Source organism: Sciurus vulgaris (assembly GCF_902686455.1).
Source record: "Sciurus vulgaris genome assembly, chromosome: X".
NCBI classification, from domain to species: domain Eukaryota; kingdom Metazoa; phylum Chordata; class Mammalia; order Rodentia; family Sciuridae; genus Sciurus; species Sciurus vulgaris.
The window spans coordinates 23,179,850-23,186,090 of NC_136471.1; positions in this window are offsets into that span (position 1 = coordinate 23,179,850).

Sequence of the window (6,241 nt, forward strand, 5' to 3'; positions counted from 1 at the left end):
TGAAATGTTCTTCAACATGTGATTTGTAATGGCTGCTGAGCATTGCACTGTGTAGGTGTACCATGATGGTTTTACCAGGCTCCTACTGATGAACTTGGGTTGGTTTAATTTTTTTTAACTCTTCATTGGATATCCTTAAGGTAAGTAGGATTCACATCCACAATTTTGTTTACAGGATAAATGTCCTCAAGGAAAATTGCTGGGGCACAGGTATGCACTTTTTTATTTTTATTTTTAACATTCAAAGAAGACAATTCAAACTTAGAAGATGTCAAAAGGGAAATAAACTCATGGAGTAACATGAAGTCGGATATTTGTTTTCAATGAGGAGTAGAGTAGTATGGGGAAATCTTCCTACCTGGTTCATGACCTGTTTCCAAGTGACATAGATCAGCTTTTATCTCTTAACCTCTTGGAACATCATAAAGAATTCTAAAGATGCACAGGCTTTGGATTCTGAGGCACTTGTGAATTCCTGAGCTGTCTCGCCTCTACTCTAGTCCCAAGATGTTCTCTTGACTTCCTCCCCCAACCCTGCCTTACGCCCTTCGATCTTCCCAATGGATTGGGGGTGAGTTCAGGGAAGCCGAGGTCCTTCTCCCCAAGACTGAAACTCGGTTTCCTTTGGCTCTGGCCTACTCAGCTTGCTAAGCAGATTCATAAAAAAGATTCTGCGCCCCAGATCGCTTCCCCTCTAGCCTGAAAGACCCTCCCTGGTCTCCCAGGAAGCACGAGCGAGCACGGTAACTGTTTAAGGCTTTGCGTAGAAGTTTGGAAGCCACATAGGGACCGACCCACCGGGCCATTGGGCCTCGGCATGATCAGGGGCCAGAGGGCAGCCCCATCATAGTCTGGGATAGGGGACATGGCTACATGGGCTCAGAGCACCTGGGGCTCCGGAGGCTGGGGGGCGCGAGGGAGGAAGCAGTTCGCACAACCTTCCCGGCCTCACAGCGGTGGTGCGTCCCTGGCTGGCGCGCAGGATGTGCCCGCTTCCTGTTTGCTTAGCCCCGGTAGTGAGGGTAGCGAGTGGAGCTCGCACTCTAACCGCAGAGCCTTCAAAGACAGCCAGCAAACCAGGGCGCTGGGCCGCCCACCGAGACCTGGGAAAAGGCAGCGAGGGGCAAGTGAGGGCACCTGGAGAGAAATACAGAAAGATGACAGGCTCCAGGACAGAGGGAGCAAACGTTTTCAGTCCCGCCCTTTTCCCCTCAGATTTACACCCTCTGGTCAGCTCTGGGGTTCCAGGGTCTACCCCATGCGGACTTGCTTTCCCCTGAGCTTTTTCTTCCAACAGAAGACCCTGTTGGAATCCCAGGGGGTCAAGTCCCAGCCAGCTAAGGGGCCCTAAACACTTAATAGATATCCCCCTTTCTGGGCAATATATTTGTATTTTATAGGTTCCATTCCAAGTATACAGAGCCCTCAGCTAGAGAAGAGATCTGGGTCAGTAATTCAGTGAACAAGGCTACCTTCAACTTGATCATGGGTTGGCAGGCAGGATCTAAGGGTTTTCAGTGGGCACAGCCTTGTGGTAGGCACCGTGAGGGACACAATAAATAGCTCCCAAGGTTGCATGCATTTGGGAGTTGACATCTTGGTAGAACAGCAAGCTTACTTTTGCCTAACACTTGTTCTTTGCCATTAGATTTCACATTCTTTTTTTAAAAAAGATTTTTAAAATTATTTATTTATTTTTTGTGGTGCTAAAGATTGAACCCAGTGCCTCACACATGCGAGGCAAGTGCTCTACCACTGAGTCATAACCCCCGCCTAGATTTCACAAACATTCTTTAATCTCTCTGTGGTAGGTGGTTTAGACTGGAATAAAGATGGTAAAGATGTGCCCAAAAGGATAAATGGTGGGCAGGAGAACCTTGATTAAGCAGTAGCATGGCAGGATGTGCATGCGTGTGGGGCGGGGGGTTTGATCTGAACCCTCAGAGGGCGGACATGGGCTGCTAAAGGTCCTGGGTGGGATCTATGGAGTGGGTGGGATCCAGACACGCACAAGCATCTCTCACTCCTAGAATGAGTACATCCCTGCTTTGAAATAGCGAGTTTGAATACGTATATTTGGAGAGACTTCCTAAAAGATTCTTACTCTCACTTCCTCTCCACAAACTCCCCACATATTCCAGCTGAAAATTATAATAGTGCGTGGTAGGCCATGGGCTTTACAACAACCTGCTAAGTCAGGCACTGTTGTTATCTCCATTTTCCAGGGAAGAAACAGAGGCACAAAAGGGTTAATTGGATTGCCCAAGACTGCACAGCTAGTAAATTCTGGGAGCTGGATTTTAAACACAGGTCAGGTCTTGGTCTAGGGCTCATGCTGTTAACTACTAGGCTAAAGTGGATCTGATGCAGAGTTCCTGAACAAGGAGGTAAGAGAATTGTGACAGGGCCCCCTGTCACAGCCTTAAGAAGTGTGCCCTATTTTGGGGTTGGGTATTGCACTAGGTGCCACAGGACCACCTTAAAGCAGGCCCAGAGGGGAATGAACAGACAGAGGCAGGCATGTGCAAGTTGCATCATGTACACAACAACTGCTGTAGGTAGGGCTGATTAAGTAGAGGTGAGGTATAGGGAGGCCCTTGTGAACATGTGGAGTACTAAACACCTGTCATATTTAGCCTAGAGAGTTGGATGGGGAATTTGAAGTAAGCTGACTTCTAACAACTGTCATGTAGAGAAGGGAGACATAGCTATAGGACTGGGAATGAAGAGGAACAGATAATTGGAAGATCTGGGCTCAGTACAAGGAAGACATTTTGGCTATTCAGATGGTCCCATTCAGCCCTGGTAAGTGATGGTCTTCCTGTCTCTGGAAATATCCAAGCAGAGACCACATAGACCCTTGAAACTATTTCCAAGGTGCAGCCCACCTTGGTAGTACCTTGGAAATAGTTTCCATTAGCAAATTTCATGGTAGTCATCTTAGAGAGGGTGGAAAGGGAAAATTACAGGGGGAGGAGGAGGACAGAGGAGGGCAACAAGACTAGGGGCAGGAACTCTTGACATCCATTCCTTGGGCATGCACACGATGCACATAGCTTTCAGCTTGGGAACACTGGGGAGCCCCTGGGAGGGAAAGAATCATCTCTGGAGCTCTGAACTCATGATAACTTAAAAACAAAAAACACCTGCAAGCAGCTGTGGTAATTACCCTCACAAGAGGGGGCTGGACTTTGGCACTCAGAGCAAAACACGCTCATGACTCACTAGAGGGCCTTTCTACGGGGGAGCGGGTGGAGCTGGGTTGGGTTACTTGCCTAGGACTGTCTCAAGTTTATGAGGAGAAAAGTCTCCGAACAGTGTGACCACGACCCCATTTGGACAGTTGTCTGGAGCTCCAGGGAAGAGGAGAAGCAGAAGAACACCTCCCAGAAATGGAGGCAGGTAGACATGGATTCAAGTGTCCTGTGATCACCTATTGGCTACATGACCTGGAATAAGTGACATCACCTACGATGAGCCTTAATGAAAATAGTAACAGTGATAATGTGTCCCTCACTTATGGGTGTGGGCGTGTGAGTGTGTGTGTGTGTGTGACCAGAGTTACTACTCAGATGATATGCATAGTCCTGAGTTCAGCTCATGGAAACTGCTGGATGCCTGATGGGTGACTCTACATCAGTTCACTCCAGGCTCCCACCATGAGTTTCCTGTCTTGCCAGAGCCAGGAAGCCCTTGGTGACCATTTTCAGCTGCTTTCTCTCTGCAGCATCCCCTTGACACCTTGCGTCTATGTCTACTGGGTCCCATCTGAATCTCTGCCACATGACCCTGTGGCCCATATCCTGTGTGTCTCTACCTTGTCAAGGGCAAGGTCCCTTAGCTCAAACTAGAACACAGGAGGTGTGACAAGCAGGAGGGTCTAAAGCTGCCTGAGACCCACTAGGAGGAAAGTAGCTTTTCAGCTTCAAGGTCCTGTCATGGCCAACTGGGGTTTTCTCAACACCCCCGCCCCCCGCCCATTCTACCCCACTTGAGCTGCTTTACCAAGTTCCTGTTTCACAAAGAAACAAGGAAGTAGAGATGGGCCGGCCTCAGTCAAGGGCTTGCTGGGTGGGGGTTTGGGGAGCACCTCCCACTCCCAGCTGTGATGAGCCTTGAGCGGAGGCAGGAATGGACAGGGAAGAAATAGTTGCTACTGAATCTTTCATATTTCTATTTTTCTGGCACCAAGGATGCCCAACTACTGATTTGAGGAAGTCAGTGAGTTGGTAAAATTCACTGCTGACGTGGGTCCTGTGAGTGAAGGGGAGCCAGCCCAGCCCATTCTGAGGCTCCATCTTATGAACAGCTGGAGCCAGCTGGCTGACAGATCAGTAGAAACCGATTTAGTTATCATTTTAAAAATGAACTATTTAAACTATTTGTGTATGTGTGTGTGTATGTACAAATCATCTTACTCACACCCTTTTCTATTCCAAAAAGGATTCGAAGCATCAAGAAATGTAGCTCTATACCACCATCACCATTGTCACAGATATGTGACCAAACAAAAATCTCCTTGAGCCTCAGTTGGTTTATTAGAGGCTATACGGGGCTGACAGATATGCACACTGAAATCAAGAGAGGAGCCATCACCAAGCTGAATCAGGATGTTGGGGATTTAATCCTTGCCTTAGCCCAATGGGGGGCTGTGTGACTCTGGGCAAGTCCCTTTCTCTTTCTCGGCTGTTGTAGAAGTTTTCTCATCTGTACACTGAAGGGATTGAACCAGATCTTTGGTCATGTAGCTCCTATTCAGGACTGGATATGGACTTTGAGGGTCCTGGTGCAAAATGAAATTGTTGGGCTCTTTTAAAATAAGTATTAAGAATTACAAGACAGGTAACGTGAGAGAGCATTAAACCCAGTGTGGAGGCTCTCTAACCACAAGTCCCTGAGTGACTGCATAGGTCATATGCCCATGAAACTGGCCCTGCAACTACTTCCAGAGCAATTTTATTGGAAGCTTGATTTTTTTTTTCTGGAACTCTGCTTTCCTTGACAACCCTTGTGAGGTTTTTCAGGAACCTTAGACTCCAGGGAACATAGTTGAAAAAACAGAAATTAGATGCTTGCAAGCTTTTTCAGTTTTGGCTCTTTATTTTTTAAATTGGAGTCCCAAACCTTTTTCTTATCTACATTCAAAGGTGATGGAGGAAGGAAGGACTGTATAGAGGGAAAAGAGGGGTGGGAGGGGTGGGGGGAAGGGAAAAAATAACAGAATGAATCAAACAACATTACCCTATGTAAATTTATGATTACACAAATGGTATGCCTTTATGCCATGTACAAGCAGAGAAACAACATGTATCCCATTTGTTTACAATGAAAAAAAGAATGCAAACAGAAAAAAAAAGGTGAAGCAAGAGTTGACTTCATGCTGGGAAAATAGCAGCATTATCATCTCTTGTCTGTGTAGTTTCCTGGCTTACAGAATGCTGCCACATCCGGGTCTTATGGGTCTCTATAACCTCATCAGGAAGGCAGGATGAGTAGTTTGTGGAAGGGATAACTGAAGACCAGAGAGGTGAAGGGTCTTTCCCAAGGTCACACAGTTGGTACAACTGGTACTAAAATCTCAGTGTCCTATCTCCTAGGAAAGGGGACTTTCTATATGGCCTGCTCCATAGCTGCAGACAGAAGGTGAGGAGAGGTTTTGGTAAGCTCCATCCACCAGCATGAAAACAAAGGACCAGAGCCCAAGGGGCAGTTACTTATCTTCAATTCCTCGTGAGGTCACAAGAGCCCCCATGTATGTGAGACCTGCGGTGTGTGCCCTGAATCTCTCCCTGCCTAACCCAGAGGGAAGCTCTTAAAGCAGAAATGGTCAGTGCTGGCCATTTGGGTCCCAGGGAAGGGAGGAGGTAGGCTGGCTGTGGGCCCTTCCACAGTGGTGCTTCCAGGGCCAGGGTTCTCAGTTGCAAGACAGTGGGCTGGAGGGGCCATAAGTTGTGAGAAGGAGACAAGGTAGAGTCCTGGCTAAAGAGAGTCTTGGCTGAAGAGAAGGAATGGGAACACTGGGCTGCCTTGAGCTTGAAAGGCCCACAAGTGGGTCTTGGTTAGCACTCATAACTTGAAAGAACCCCAGGAGCAAATGGCAGGGCACAGGTGCAGGTCTGGGCAGGCAGGCCCTGAGGAAGCAGTATGGCATGGACTCTGCTTCTCAGCTGTGTGATGCTGGTTGAGCCCGTTTTCTCTTCTGGAAAATGGTAGGTAAGAGCTACACCTCTTGCCATTTTCT